This window comes from Thamnophis sirtalis, unplaced genomic scaffold, assembly GCF_051295495.1.
Source record: "Thamnophis sirtalis isolate CommonGarterSnake01/CBP01778 unplaced genomic scaffold, rThaSir2_p1.2 scaffold_4, whole genome shotgun sequence".
Classification (NCBI taxonomy): Eukaryota; Metazoa; Chordata; class Lepidosauria; order Squamata; family Natricidae; genus Thamnophis; species Thamnophis sirtalis.
The window spans coordinates 45,281,070-45,298,126 of NW_028261384.1; the positions used below are offsets into that span (position 1 = coordinate 45,281,070).

General features: G+C 41.9%; 1 pseudogene; it reads left to right on the top strand.

The window, feature by feature from the left end:
• The first annotated feature begins 3,332 nt into the window (after window positions 1–3,332).
• Window positions 3,333–11,960, top strand: LOC148045825 (uncharacterized; annotated as a pseudogene).
• Window positions 11,961–17,057: the final 5,097 nt, after the last annotated feature.

Here is a 17,057-nt window from a genome sequence, read left to right on the forward strand (position 1 = left end):
GTGTATGATAACTTACTTAATCATTGTTGTACTTATCAAAACCTGGTGATTTCTTTTAAATAATGCATGGAACAAGAAATAATGGTACCATGGGACCTGTAACTTGAAACAGGCTAGATATTACTATGAGATTTCTTATTTCCTTCCCTGCAATATACAGTTAATACATCTCTTTTTTATTTTCACTTTTCAAAGATTTTTTAGGATTGGATATTTCAGAGAGATTATAGATGCTTTATTCCAATAATTTTGAGATATTGCCTAATTTCCAAATCTATAAATTACTGACATAACAATGTTTAAGAGTGCCAATTAAAGTTCATTGGTTTGCATATGAAAAAAAAAGCTTTTGATTTCAAAGTATCAAATCTGAGTTGAAAGTGTATTTAAAAAATTAGCTACTTTCTAATACTGAAAGTCCTTTTTAGGAAGCAGTTACAGTCAAACAAAGATATAAATGATGGTAGGCTTCCTGAACAAATGAATTGGGAGAGTAACTGAGAGTTCAACAGGAACACAAACAAGGGAGAGAGAAGAATGAGCAGAGAATCTAAGGGATTGAGTTTTACTTGTGTGGGGTAAAAGGTTTATCATTTGAATAACAGCTAATTGCAAGGGTATATCTTGATTGCTATTCTATGAGCGATAGAGTGACTGATTCCTGCTTAGTAGCTAGAAGAACATAAGGAACATAAGGCAGTCAGGTTTTAGGGAACAAGCTCACTAAATGAGTGAACAGGAAAGAGTGGTGACATAATTAGAAAGGAGGAATGGAAAATCTTTAACATTTTCTTCTTTTTTAATTCTTTGCTTGGTTAATCTGAAAAAGCAACAATTAGAAATAAACTTTGGCATATACCAATTGCAAACTTATAGTAGGGCTTGCAGAAAAACACAGAGGACTGATGCAGCCTCCAGTCAGAGAAAGGATAAAGGCTGATCATGAACAAAGAGTTACCAGTGAAGTTAAGACAAGCAATAACTATCCCTAAGGAAGACAATCAAAGAAGCAATTATGGTCAACGGGAATGTCAGTCATTCTCCAGAAGCAAGGAAGATATTGCACTATTGAAACTCAAAATAATTTCCAGGTTTACTGATAAAAATACATAGCTTTGAGCCTTCACAAATGAAAAAAGAGACAATGTGGAACAGCAGATAGCATGGTGGATTTCTGTAGAGCAAAGCCGAGCAAGTATGCCATACAATAAGGCAAGAAAAATTGTGGCAATTGGTAATGAATTGTTATACAGAGACAAATAAATATATGCCAAGCAAACCAACTGATTTGTGGAAAGTTTTATCAATTTCATCAACAACTATCTGTGATAATTTATGCAGATACTAAGAGTGGCTAGGCAAATCCCCTCCCCCCAGTAATTCCAGAGCTTGAGAGAACCACTAGAAAAACTTTCATCAGCTGCCTCTCAAGACCAGCAAGAAATTTGCCAAACCTCCTTTTTCTTCCTAACATTATTCTTACACCATGGCAGGGTCTGCTTATTGGCCAAATATCAATTTATTCAGAAAAAGAGAGTTCATTCTCTGGACCACAAATAGACCAGGGCTCTGAAATGTTTGCACTCCAGGGGTAGACTAAATCATTGTGTTTAAGATATGTTTGTCTGCAGTAAAGCTTTTTTAACTAATTGATTCATCTTAGGGGGTCAAGCTTAGTGTTGAATAAAAGGTTAAATGTTTGGCAAGCTGAGATTTACTGCTAAACTCAGCTGTAGAATCTGATACAAATCATACTGTATTTCCACAGACAGTGAAATTTTATGGACTTGAAGTCCCTTTCTAGGGCTTAGATATTGTGCTTATCTAGTTCTTCCAGTCTATTAAAGATAACTGGATAATACAATAGCACAAATGAAAGACTGGCTAACAAGTGGTGTTGGTGGAAGAGAATTTATTTCTGGGACTGTGATATGAGTTATGCAAGTGAAGAACTAATGGCATGGGCTGGACTGTACTTCATTAGGGCCATCCTTGTTTTCATTCTAGACTACTGAACCTTCTAGCAGTGTATCCAAATTTGATGCATTATTTTTGAAAAATCTTGGAAAATAGTATAAGTGCTAAATTGCTGAAATGGTAAAATGTTACCGTTGTTTTCAAAAAGATCCATAAAATTGACAACATAATCTGACTTTGATATTTGGGGAAATTCTACAGTAAATATAAATAGATCAATCTGTAAACACATTAACAGTAATGCAGCAATTAAAAAAATCATCAAAGATTAGTCAAGAACTAATCAACTAACTTTATTTCTTTGAGTAACTCCTTTCTTAGACTCTGGGAATGCTGAAAACAACTCTGATTAGTTAGCCTCAAGGCTAACTATATATTGGATTCATAGAAATTAAATAGAGTTTGATTGAAAAATAAAATTCTAAGAGCTCCTGACTCACAAATTCGAGCCCTTGGTTCTGAACTATGAAAAGGCATAGTTTCTGTTATGTATGAAGCTCTCCCTTTGATCCATTTGATTACAGGTGCTATACGCTCCTCTGATTGGTTGCCTGTTTGACAGCCAGTATATATAAAGAGCTGTCGAACAAGGTCTCAGCTGTTGCCATCAGCTGAGAGACGTGCGTTGTGAGTTGCTGCGTTTGGCTATCTTGTTAGAAATGAACCTGTTAGCTATTTGAAGCCTGGCTTGTCTCAGTTATTGATCCCTCAGTTCTCCCAGCTAGAACACTGGAGACAAAGGTGGGATCATCAAATTGAGGCACCAGAGAGCTGTACATAGGTCACTAACTCAGAGCCCAGTCACTAAAGAGCTTACTGTTCCTCTCAGAGCAATAGATGACAAGAAGTCAGGAAAAAAGGCAAGCCTAAATTCCTCAGACACACTTGCCAAGTGACTACAGTCTGGCAGGAATGTCTTCGATGAACACATTTGTGGCTTTAACAGTGTCTCAGAAATGTGGGACTCATCTATATCTTGTTTTGAATGTTTCCTTGAGGTGAATGACTATACAGAGCTCTAAACAGTCAAAAAAGGGCCTGTTTTTTGAATTTATGTGGCACAGAGATGTTCAACATTGCCCGGACATTTCTTGCACCTCAGTCAGCACATTCAGTGTCATAGGACACATTAATGGCCAAACTGAGAAGCCACTACATGCCTGCACCAGCCCGAATAGCCTGCCACTATGCTTTCCATCAAAGGAATCAACTGGAAGACAAATCAATTAATATTATGTGATGGCACTGAGGGCAGCTGCCTTTTACTGCGATTTTCATGATCTAGAAGACATCCTCCTAGACCAAATCATCTGTGGCATCAGAGACCTCTGAATACAGTTCCACTCCTGGCCAAAATGGAGTTGACATTGCAGACCGTGCTAGATGAGGCCCACACAATCGAACTGTTAAATAAGTCTACTGAAGAGACTCAGATGAAAACTAATCTGCAAACAACAGGAAAGCCATTCAAGATACACCATGAAGAGGTTAGCCCAAATGATACAGCAGACAAGGACAATGAGGTCCACCATCTCAATGCTGGTCACTATCTGTTTAAGATGTGGAAATAGAGGCCACCTAGCAAGGGTATGTAGGGTGGCCCAACCTACCACTGCCTACAGACAGACAATGCCTACCCCAAGAAGCAGATCTGATACCACCCAAGGCAAGTCGATGACTATTTCTTGGTGCTACAAGACCAAACAGAAACAGTCATGATCCAAATTGCCCACATGACAAAAGGAAAAATATTCTTAACTGTAAGTTTAGAGTGGACTCCCTGCACTATGGAGGTCAACACTGGATTGTCCATATCCATTCTCTCTTGGAGTTCCATTAAAAAGGTAGTTCCAAAGATAGGAAAAAACTGGTTAAGACTCTGTTCTTTAAGGCTCAGGGATTTCCAGGGCAATGCCATTCCTGTGTTAGGTAGCTACAGGTTGTGGGTAGCTTTTAAGCGATTTAAAGTGACGCTACCATTAATTATAGTAAATGGCTCTCACCCAGCCTATTGGGACTGGATTGGTTCCAGTCATTGGGGTTGTGGAGTAGTGGAACATCCCACATTAGCAGCAGTCTGGAAATGGACATGCTGATCAAAGAGTTCCTATATGTGTTTTATGAGGGCCTAGGCAAGAACACATAACATTTAATTTGGACCCCCAAGTAGCTCCTAGGCACCTCAAACCTCAGAGGATGCCCTTTGCACTCCGACTGAAAGTTGATGCAGGAGCTTGACAAATTGATAGTGCAAAGCATCCTAGAATCGATAGGCCACACTCGTTGGGAGACTCCCATAGTCATCTCTATAAAAATCAAGCGGTCAGTGCGCATATGCACTGATTATAAGTGCACCCCCAACTGTGCACTACATCAAAGTGCCTACTCTGTCCCTGTCATGCAGCACCTCCTGCACTCACTAGGGGAAGGGAAAGTCTTTGCCAAGCTTGACTTGGCACAGGCTTATCAGCAGCTGCCCATAAATGAGGCTCCGGAAGAAGCTCAAACCATAGTCACCCACAGAGGGGTTTTTAAATGCTGCCAACTCCAGTTTGAAGTCAGCATTACTCCCAGCATATTTCAAAACCTAATGGGGTGATTACTGCAGGGAATTCCAGGCATTGTCTCATATTTTGATGATATCTTGGTCTCTGTTGCTACCTATGCGGACCTGCTTAGCCACCTTCGCACTGTTCTTCGCAAATTTCAAAGTGTTGGGCTGAAACTGAAAAAGGCCAAATGCCCCATAGCTGTTCCAAGGATGGAATTCTTGGGCTATCTCATAGATGTGATCTTCACCCCACAGCTACCAAGGTCCAGGCGATTCAGGAAGCCTGAATCCCAACAGGTCAAGGTACAAGCTTTCCTGGGGTTGCTGAATTTTTATAACATTTTTCTACTCCACGTGCATCACTAGTAGAGCCCCTACACCACCTATTAGATAGATCAGTGAAATGGGCCTGGGGAAATCCAGAAGCAGTGGCATTCAAAGTTGTCAAAATTTTGTTAACATCTAACAGCGTACTTATGCAGTATAGTGAGACTCTCCCTTTGGTCCTAGCATGTGATGCCTCACCGAACAAGGTCAGGGCTGTACTGAGTCAGCTACCTACTGGCCTTGAAGCACCCATCACATTTTTCTTGAGGACTCTGTCTTCTGCATAACACAATTATAGTCAGCTAGATAAAGAGGCCCTGGCCATTGTGGCTAACATTAAATGGTTCCATGAATACCTCTATGAGTGCGATTTTCACCTCGTAACAGATCACAAGCCACTTTTAGGAATCCTCTCTGGAGACAGACAAACACTACTAATCCTATTGCCCCGCTAACCAGATGGATGATGTTCCTTGCCACATATAACTACACGATCTCCCAGAGACCAGGAAAGAACCTCTGCCATGGAGACACTCTAAGCCGCTGTCCACAACCAATAGCAGTTGGAGGATCCAGCCCCAGTGTCCACCATCCTACTAATCAATGCCCTCTAACTCCCAATCATCACAGCCGACGTTGCCAAATACACTACATGAGACAAGGTACTCACTAGAGGATTGCCTGGATTAGGAGGGGTTGGCCCTAGGGAATGATAGAAGCAGAATACTGCCCCTACATGAGCTGTCGACACAGCAGGGTTGCCTCCTCTGGGGCACCAGAGTAGTCATTCCGGCCCCACTCCAAAAGCCAGTGTTGTCCACTTTGCATAAAGGCCACCTGGCATAGTACAGATGAAGGTGTTGGGTCACAGCTATGCATGGTGGACCAACATTGATCTGGATGTCACCCACTGGATATCCGGATGCCATCAATGTCAGGAGTCAAGGCCTCTGCCACCAAAGGCCTCAGTTCAAAATTGGGAAACACCAAGGGCACCATGATTGAGAATCCACATCAATTTTGCTGGCCCATTCATGGGACAGACTTTCTTAACAGCTGTTGACAACCTCCAAAGCAGTAATTAGGACTCTTAGGTGGCTATTTGCAATCCATGGGTTGCCACACCTTCTAGTCTCAGATAATGGGGCCCAGTTGACAGCAGCCTCTTTTGAAGCATTCCTAGCGCTTTGGTGGCTCTTTTTCACCTGGCAGGGAATGGCCTGGCAGAAAGGGTGGTCCACTCTACAAAGTAATAATTGGGGAAAATGGGCCTGGGGGACTGGCAGTTGAAGATTGATAAATACCTCTGGGTGTAGCATACCACACCATGCCCATTGACTGACATGAGCCCAGCCAAACTATTGATAGGCCAGAGGATAAGAACCACCCTAGAGCAATTGCACCCTGAACATGCACCAGAGAAGCCCATAGAGTTAACCAGAGAGCTCAGGGGGTTCACAATAGGGGCCTTGGTCTTTGCAAAAAATTATGTGGTAGTCCCTCGTGGTTACCTGGAACAATATTGAGAATAACGGGGCCTTACTTGAATTAGAGTATGGCAAAGTATGTAGAAGGCATATTAAGCAATTACGGGAACAGAAAAACACTTTAAATCTACAGCTGCCGGAGTGGGCTCAAGTCAGGAGCTGCATAAACTCAATGCCAACTGCCCAACCAAACACAGAGCTTCCAGCTCACAATGATGAGGACAACAATGAGCAATCCGAGGACTTACCTACAGATTCTGACTGGGTTCCAGCAATGGCCCATCCAACGGCAGTAGTGATGCAGTCTCCATTGAATCTAAGAGTCACGGAGACCCATCCTTCCTCTTCACCTGCCAAAGGCACATTAAGAAAATCTGGGCAGGTTCAGTGCTGCCCAGCTGCATGCGCTCTCTAGGTGAGAAGGAGTGGTATGTAAAAAGTTTTCCCTCTCGTCGCCTGTTGACAGCTGGTCTATATAAGGAACTATCAAAACTCTCAGTTGTTGCCGTTAGCTAAGAGACGTGGGTTGTGAGCTGCCGCATTTGTCAACCTTGTTAGAAATAAACCTATTAGCTATTTGAAGCTTGGCTCCCTCAGTTATTGACCCCTTGGTTCTCCCAGCTAGAAGTGATTCTTATTATAGGATGCTTAATACACTAGAACACTGAAATAAAATTCAGGATTAATTTCATAATTTGAAGAAATGAGTTGAAAGTAACAGGATGTAAGTAACAGGCTTCCTGTAGCTTTGTCCCATTACATTGGCACTTCACACCTAGTCGGGCAAGGAAGGTAGAAGCTGTCAGTTAAAGAATTTTGATTAGGGGAGTATGGGAAGAAAGCCTTATCTGCCGTTTCCCCTGCCCTATGGAATATTCTTCCCATGGAAGTGAGGCATTTTCCTGTCTTTCCAAACAATCACTCTGAAGCATTTCATGGCAAGCCTTTAAGTCATGGAGTGGTTAGTACCATGAGATCCTTAACTCTTGTTAACCAACTTTTAACAGAGTTAACTTATTCTTGCCTCCTTAACATATTATAACTTTAAAAATTAACTTCACTGTTTCAATATTTTATATGTTATTTTATATCTTGATTTTTATTGTATACCACACAGAATCCCTCTTTGAGCAGTTTAGAAATATGAAATAGAAACCAACCAACCAACCAACCAACCAACCAACCAACCAACCAACCAACCAACCAACCAACCAACCAACCAACAAACAAACAAACATGAATTATGAAATTTAATCATGTCAAACACAAAATTCCTCACTTAGAAACTGATGGTTTTATAATTGTTTAAGTTTTACCATTTATAAAATCATATTTGCTTTATAACTTCTGGAAAAAAAGATTCTAGAACAGTACTTACAAAGTTACAACAGTATGAGTCATCAATAGGATGTATATCCCCAAAAGATACATGGAAATGTTAGTTATATCTACAGAATTTGATGCAGCTAAATTAAATCATTGGAACTAAGTCTTTAGATTTATTCTCATATCTTATCATGAGTTCTGTGCCCAGCACTAAATACCATTCTTTCATGATTCAGAAAAAACTGAAAAAGGTTCAGATAAAGAAAATGAGGTTGATCAAAGGATTAGAAGTTAAGTCTCTGAAGATAGATCGAAGGAGCTAGGCCTTTTTAGCTTTAAGAAGAACAATGCTGAAAGGTTGTCAGTTGAGAGTTCAAAATCTGTTTGCTGTTCTTCAATATATCAATTATGGACCTGTTACAGGAAGGTAGAATATTATAAATACATTTTAACAACAGAGGTCGTTTGTCAGGGAAATACTTTAAGAGCTGACCAGCTGCTACAATGATATAAGGCACGGAATGAGTCAGCAAGGTTTTTGGGCTGATACAACTTTAATACAAATAATACAAATAATAGAATAGCAGGGTTGAAAGGGATCTTGGAGGTCTTCTAGTCCAACCCCTTGCCTAGGCAGGAAACCCTATACTGTTTCTGACAAATGGCTATCCAACATCTTCTTAAAGACTTCCAGTGTTGGGGCATTCACAACTTCTGGAGGCAAGCTGTTCCACTTATTCTAACTGTCAGGAAATTTCTCCTCAGTTCTAAGTTGCTTTTCTCCTTGATTAGTTTCCACCCATTGCTTCTTGTTCTACCCTCAAGTGTCTTGGAAAATAGTTTGACTCCCACTGAGATGTTGGAACACTGCTATCATGTCTCCCCTAGTACTTCTTTTCATTAAACTAGACATACACAGCTCCTGCAACCATTCTTCATATATTTTAGTCTCCAGTCCCCTAATCATCTTTGTTGCTCTTCTCTGCACTCTTTCTAGAATCTCCACATCTTTTCTACACCGTGGCAACCAAAACTGAATGCAGCAGTGATATGCGATGAGGCTTATGGCTGGCGAGGCACTGACACAGGGGTTTCAAATTTTTTTAGGCTTGTGGACTTCAACTCCCAGAATTCCACAGCCAGGCATGTTCAGTTCCAATTTAAAGCGACAGCTTTGATTTTCTCCTTTGCGAAAAAGTTTTCCTTCATTATTTTTCTCCTCCCTCCCCTTCCTGGTATGAATGATGAGTACAGCCTGTCGGGAAGAATGGGGGCCATGGGAGGTGGGCAGAGGTCTATGCAACGGGGGAGGGTTGGGGCATTTTGGTCATGACTGGAGGGGCAGATATGATGGGAGCTGTAGGGCTGGCCATTACCAAGGAAGAAGAATTCGCTACCTTACAGCGATTCCTTGTTCTGGCCCTACTAAAGGCTCAATTCAAGGGCCTGGTGGCAGAGGAGAGCTGGGCCCTGGTCTCAGGTTGCTGTTGCTAAATGCCAGGTCTGTAGTAAATAAAGCTCTCCTCGTCCAGGACTTAATTTTAGACGAGGAGGCAGACCTGGCATGTATAACTGAAACCTGGCTGGGCTATGAGGAAGGAGTCCCCCTCTTGGAAATGTGCCCAGATGGATTCCAGGTGCTACACCAGCCATGACACCAGAAAAGGGGTGGGGGAGTGGCAGTTATTATCCGAGGGTCACTAGTTCCTCATAGGATCCCTGCCCCAGAGATCATGAGGTGTGAGTCCCTTCTCCTGAAGTTGACCTAGGGGTTCAAGTGGGCTTGTTTTTGATGTACCTACCTCCCAACTGCATCACAATGGCCCTGCCTGCGCTCCTAGAGGCAGTAGCCGGGTTGGCGGTGGAGTTCCCCAGACTGATGGTACTGGGGGATTTTAACCTGCCATCCCTGGGCGAACACTCTGATGGAGCACAGGAGTTCATGGCTTCCATGACAACCATGGACTTGACCCAAGTAGTTCAGGGTCCAACTCATAGAGCGGGACACACACTCGACCTTGCATTTCTATCGGGGCAGTGGAGATGTGATCTTGAATTAAGGGGAATAGAGATCTCACCCTTGTCAAGGTCAGATCACTTCCTGCTGAGGCTTGACTTTGGGATGCTACTCCCCCATCGCAGGGAGGTGGAGCCGATTAAGTGGTTCCGCCCCAGGCGCCTGATGGATCTGGAAGTATTCCAGAAGGAGCTTGGAGGGATACCTGACTCCCTTGCCCACAACCCGACAGAGGCCTTAGTCGCAGCCTGGAATGTTGCAGTGGCTGAGGCTCTGGATCGGATTGCGCCTTTGTGGCCTCTCCGTGGCAGTGGATCCAGGAGGGCACCTTGGTTCACCAAGGAACTCCGGGATATGAAGCGCCAAAAGAGACGCCTAGAGCAACGCTGGAGGGCTAGTAACTCCGAATCTGACCGAACACTGTTAAGAGCCTTTATTAGGACTTATTTAGTGGCGATACGGGTGGCAAAATGCACATATTTTTCCGCTCTTATTGCATCTGCAGAATCCTGCCCAGCTGCCCTGTTTAGGGTGACCCGCTCCCTCCTAAAAGGTGAGGAGGCAGGGGAACCTTTGCAGGGAAGAGCTGAGGAGTTGGTCCAGTTTCTGTCAGATAAAATCATTCAGATTCGGGCTGACCTGGACTCCACTTGGGCAGCACCAGCTGAGATGCAGAGGGAGGGTCTTAGTCAGATTTGCTGGGATAAGTTTGAGTTTGTCACCCCTGAGGAAGTGGATAAGGCCATGGGAGTGATGAGTTCCTCCACCTGTTTATTGGACCCATGCCCCTCCTGGCTGGTTTCGACCAGCAGGGAGATAATACGATGCTGGCTCCAGAGGATTACGAACACTTCTTTACAGGAGGGGTCTTTCCCACAGCCACTTAAGGAAGCGGTGATAAGACCCCTCCTTAAGAAGCCTCCTCTGGACCCAGCTATTCTTAAGAACTATTGTCCTGTCTCCAACCTTCCTTTTTTGGGAGAGGTTGTTGAGAAGGTGGTGCCGCTTCAACTCTGACGGACCTTGAATGAAGCAGATTATCTAGACTCCTTTCAGTCTGGCTTCAGGCCTGGATACAGCACAGAAACCGCTTTGGTCGCACTGACCAATGATCTCTGGCGGGCCAGGGATAGAGGACATTCCTCTATCCTGGTGCTTCTTGACCTCTCAGCGGCTTTCGATACCATCGACCATGGTATCCTTCTGCGACAGTTAGAGGAGGTGGGGGTGGGAGGCACCGTTCTATGGTGGTTCTCCTCTTACCTCTCTGACAGGTTGCAGTCGGTGTGGTTGGGCGACAGAGGTCGACCCCTAGGCCCCTTAAATGTGGGGTGCCGCAGGGTTCGGTCTTGTCCCTCCTCCTATTTAACATCTACATGAAGCTGCTGGGTGAGATCATTTGACAGCACGGGGTGAAGTATCATCAGTATGCTGATGATACACAATTATATCTCTCTGCCCCGTGCCAGCTCAGTATAGTGGTGGACGTGATGTGCCAGTGCCTGGAGGCTGTTAGGATCTGGATGGGGGTAAACAAACTCATCCTCAATCCCGACAAGACTGAGTGGCTATGGATGTTCCCCCCGAAGGACAGCCCAGATAGTCCATCCTTGATCCTGGGGGGCGAAAACTTACACCCCTCAGAGAGGGCACGCAATTTGGGGGTCTCCTGGGTTCACAGCTGACACTGGAACATCATCTGTCGGCTGTGACCAGAGGAGCCTTTGCCCAGGTTCACCTGGTGCACCAATTGCGGCCCTACTTGGATCGGGAGGCACTCCAAACTGTCACTCATGCCCTAGTCACCTCAAGGCTGGATTACTGCAATGAGCTATACATGGGGCTACCATTGAAAAGTGTTTGGAGACTGCAACTAGTCCAGAATGCAGCCGCGCAAGCGATATTGGGTGTACCTAGGCACACCCATGTTACACCTATGCTCCGCGAGCTGCACTGGCTACCCATTGGTCTCCGGACGCAATTCAAGGTGTTGGTTATTACCTTTAAAGCCCTACATGGCTTAGGACCAGCATACCTGCGAGACTGCCTACTGCCACACTCCTCCCAACGGCCCATAAGATCCCACAGGGTTGGCCTCCTTCAGATGCCGTCAGCCAGACAATGTCAGCTGGTGGCTCCCCGGAGGAGAGCCTTCTCTGTGGCTGCCCCAACCCTTTGGAATGAACTACCCCCAGAAATCCGGACCTCACCCACTCTCATGGCCTTCAGAAAAGCTGTCAAGACCTGGCTTTTCTGGCAGGCCTGGGGCTGTTGACCTCATTGTTGAGGTCCAGCCCCGATTGAAATGAATGTATTTGTGTCGTTTTAACTTGTCTTATTTTATTTTTACTTTCTTTTATTTTATTCTTTTTTCTCTTTCCTTTTGTAAGCCGCCTGGAGTCCTTCAGGATTGGGCGACCTATAAATAAACTTAAACTTAAACTTAAACTTCCTTCCTTCCTCCCTCCCTCCCTCTCCCCTCTGTCAAAAAAATATATGCACACAGAGAAGCTGGATCACTCACTCACTCACTCACTCACTCACTCACTCACTCACTCACTCACTCACTCTCAAACAAACACAAATACAGAAGTTGGATTGGATATATTTTCCAAAGGCTTGAAAGCAGCTTCTCTGCCATACCCCGACCCCCCATTCCCCTGCTGCCTTCCGATCTGATTGATTGCGGGTGGAGCCACGTTGCCTTTTCAAACTTGTAATCAGTGAAGCTGGGCTTATATACTTTTATCCAGCTGTGTGTGTGTGTGTGTGTGTGTGTGTGTGTGTGTATGTGTTTGAAAAGGCAACATTGCTCTGCATGCAATCAAACTTTTTGAATTCCTCCCCCTCCCTCCAACCTACACACGTACCTTTTCCAACTGTTTCAGAGGGATTTCAACTCTGCTCTTGCCTGTCATCATGAAAAGAAAAAAAAATGTAAAAGGAAAAAGGCAAGCGCTGAGGTCAGGCTGAGCTAGTTGCTGCCAGAGTCACCGTGGATGACTCTGCTTAACTGTTTAAAAAACCTTCTAAAAAATCACTCCCTGCAGGAGGCAGGAGAACGACGTTCCTCATCTACGTCAGGAATTTTTTAGCTTTTAAACCTTGCTTAGCTCTGCTCATAAAGTCAGACTAGATGAGGCACCTCGTTCTCCTGCCGCCTCCTGTAGAGGGCACTTTTTAAGAGGCTTTTTTAAACAGTTAAGCACTAAGCAGAGTCATCCATGGTGACTCTGGCAGCAACTAGCTCAGCCTTACCTCAGCTCTTGCCTTTTTCCTTTTACATTTTTTTTCTTTTCATGATGATGCTGGTGAGGCTCTGTCTCCCCTGCCTCCCCTGACTGCATGTCCCTGGAATGCCGTATTTCAAGTACGGCCTTACCAAGGTATTATAAATTGGTATTAACACTTCATGTGATCTTGATTCTATCCCTCTGTTCATGTAGCCTGGAACTGTGTTGGCTTTTTTGGCAGCTGCTGCACACTGCTGGCTCATATTTAAATGGTTGTCCACTAGGATTCCAAGATCCCTCTCACAGTTACTACTATTGAGGAAGGTACCACCTTTACTGTACCTGTGCAGTATAGTATATTACAGTACAGTATATTAAGAGGCTATATATATGAGAGGTCCTGTAAGGGCTTCTCTCGCTATGTGTGTGCTTCTGTGCTATAGTTGATGATTGATTGTCTCAAAATAATCACAGTGTGTGCACTTTGACATAGTTTTATTAGTGAATCAAGCTACCAAGAGTTGAGAAGAGTGGTATTTTTTTGCCAGATGTGTTCAAACAGAGGTTGGGCAGCAAGGAATACTTTAATGTGGATTCTTGAACTGAATAAGAGTTTAAGTTCAATGGTCTGAATGGGCCCTCTAAAGTTAAGGTTCTTTGACTTTATTCCATCCTCCTTTCCAATCTTGCTTTCCTTATTTTTCATTTTTGCTTTTTTATATTTCCACTTAGTTTATGGATCTGTATTTGTATGCATTGTGTGTCCTAATATTTTTGCATATTCTTTTCCTATGTTCTTACTTTTCGTATGGTCCTATATTTATTCTCCAGTATGATAACCTTTATTGTTTTCTGTGCTATATGCTATGAGCATTTTTGTCTATTTTCCATCTGTCTGTGTGTATGTATGGTAGTTAAAACTGCAACTGATAACACTTTGAAAGGAGCAGATATGCAATGCATATCCATTCTCATATAGTCAAAATAAATAAATTTGGTTAATATAAATAAAGTGTGGATGGAATGTGTTGGTCATTTATCTCTAATTTAAAAATCTCTGGAAGAATATAGGGAAATGATAATTTAGTAGAATTGCATGACTCAGGTGTATACATTTGACTCATTTAAAAAAAAGTATACACAGAGCAGGAAAAAAAAAAACTCCACAACAACCAACAACACAAACTAATGTGATTTTTTCTTGCAGGAAGATGAGATGAAAACATTTAGAGATAATAATTAGATAATTACAGTTGTTCGATCAAAAGTCAGATGCAGGGAGGGAGCAGACTATAAAAAAAGTATAAGTTTTTCAATTAACAGTATAGCCAAAGTTGTTTCACAAAAGAATGTCTCACCAGCTCCATTGTATTTTTGTAAATGATTATATGGTGTGGAATATTTACTTGAGAATAAATAAGGCTGAAGTTACAAATGATACCTCGGTAGTGATGTGCTGCCCTTAGCATATAGATGTTCTAATATGAGCAGTTATAGCATTTATATTGTCATTATAGACAGCCATTCAATGAAAAATATTTTGATTTTGGACTGTATTCCTAAATCTCCTTTGGCATATTTTTAATGCTATGTCATTTCAGTATAGCCATTTTTAATGTTGCACTCTTTTGACTTATTATTGTTCTTCTGATTTTCATTTTTATTTAAAAAGGCATTGGTAAATTTTACTACCTCTTGATAAAAATCATTTTCTTATTTCCTACGTTAATTTCTTCATTTAGGGAACAATTATGTTATTGACATCCAGCAATACAGATAGTTCTCAATTAACAGCAATAGTTGGGACCAGAATTTCTGTTGCTAAGTCCTGCAGTTCTAAAGTGAGACATTATGTAACTACATCACATACTGAAGATAATTGCTGCAGTTCTCACTATCATCATTAATTAAGGATTGTGGGTAATTAAGTTTCTCATAACTTCCTGTTTATGTCCAACAACCAAAACCAATGGAGAAAGCAGCAGGAAGTTGCAAATTACAAGATGTTTATATAAGCAGGCTGGTAGGTTGCTATTGGATGGGAGAGTTGCTCAAGAGTGACTAGTGAGGCAGGTGAGTCTGGGGGTTCTTTTGCTGGGAAGAGAGGGTATGTGAAGGTACAACAAGACTACAGGAACACTCTTGAACTGTAAATTCAAAGACCAGTCTCAAGTCCATATTTTCAATATTGTTATAACTTTAAATGGCCACTGAATAAATGGAGGTTAAACAAGGACTACATGATCGAATCCAACCAACCTCATAGAGGAAAATTACAAAGTGACTAGGCAACTCTACTTCCTTCATTTGACCCACATGTCTCTATAATGTGTAGAATAGTTTCAAGAAAAAGTGAAGGAAGAGAACATTTGATCCAGTCTTCTGAATAGTCCTCTAGCTCTGAGAATGTTATATAAATTACCAAAGTATAAGAGATATTGTCTGTATAGACAGACTTCAAAGGAAAGTTTGCAGATCAGTTTGTTGACAGAGTATGTCAGGCTTCCTTGTCCACTTGATTTTAGATAATTTTAGTTACAAATAGATAAATAAATATAAGATGCAAAGCATAGTCCTTGACATTATCTTTGTTTAAGAAATGTGTCTAAATTTCAACCTCAAAGGCTTCTAAAGAAAAGAAAGTGTTGACTAGTTGCCGCCTGTAGGCATTGTTTTGTTGAGCCCATCTGCAACGAAAAGAATCAAAGGTGTGATTAAGAACACCCTGAAGAACTATGCTTTGATACGGGACATGTAAAGAATAAGGAAGTTGTCCTTTATGGAGATATGTAGGAACTAGATGTGTTACCGAGGCTGAAACATTTTTAAAATCCACAGCAACAAGATAACATTTGTAAGCAGCTAATGCAGCCACTCCCTAATTCACTCAAGTATAAGGAAGAAAAACTACAGTAAAATCACCTGGAAAGATTCTGTTATTTTAGCCTTCCTGTAGAATTGGTTTCTTTTCTGGTCTACTTAGCAAGACTAATGCCATCACGAACAGCCACTTTATTAATAAGGAAACTATCCAGGACAGCCATTTTTGCAAATGTCCTCAAATGTCTCTGCATCTAAATATCTGCACCAAAAGGTAACCTACTAGAGCTATGCTAGTTCTTTGACATAACTCCTTTGATCATGCTGGAACACAAATTATGTTTTTTAGTTGTTAAATGACTGCATCATTTTTCTGATGCCTATGACTGAACACACTTACAAGAGGCAGAAGCTGGTTACACAAAGCAGCTGCACAAACTTGGAAAAAGATGCAGGAGTGTTCACAATTTGAAGAATATGATCTATATGTCACCAAGCATTATTCAACACGTCTTTGGAAATATTTGCACAGTCCACTGTTCTACTTTGAATTTGTTATAATTTCTTTCTAAACAAATTAAAATTATGCTAATCCATAATGTGCTTGATCTTTCAGATGGAGTGTCATTGTCATCCACTTGCATGAAAAAAACTACCCATCTGCACTTATTTTCAGAACAGGCAAATCTGTAAATTTGAAAAAATAGAAATAATAGAAATGTAAATGTAAAAATCTGTATATGCAACTGATTTGTATGTTCCCGATGCAGTTTGGGGTGGACATTAGAGTTTATAATGTGAAATGCCAGCGTTAATTAATAAATATGCTTTCAGTATCAGACGCTGAAACTACAAACATGGAAGAGAATAAGCTATGCTTCTTTGTTATCCTAAATACATTTACTTGTGTGTAACTTATTAAACAGGAAACACATTTAAATGTAGCTAGATTAGATTCAAAATAGTATATTTGGATAATGGAAAATGGCATGATGTAATTTATCACTTGTATTAATTAAGCTACCTTCAAGAAGGGGCATGCAATGTCTCTGCTTAAAACTTTAGGGAAAAGGCATTATATATTAATGCACAGTAATCTGTAATTGCTAAACTTTAAAAAATGTATTTTCATTGGTATGATGCTGAACTTGGGACCAAGGGGAGAGTGTTTCTGAACTGAGCCAAACTCCCTGCCAATGCCATCTGTCTGCAGTTTCCCTGCCATTCATTTATCTCCTCCTCCTGTGCTCCCTAGTGTACTTTGCTGAGACTATGGGGAAGACAAACTGGTGGCAAGGGAGACTGGGAATAATGGAGAC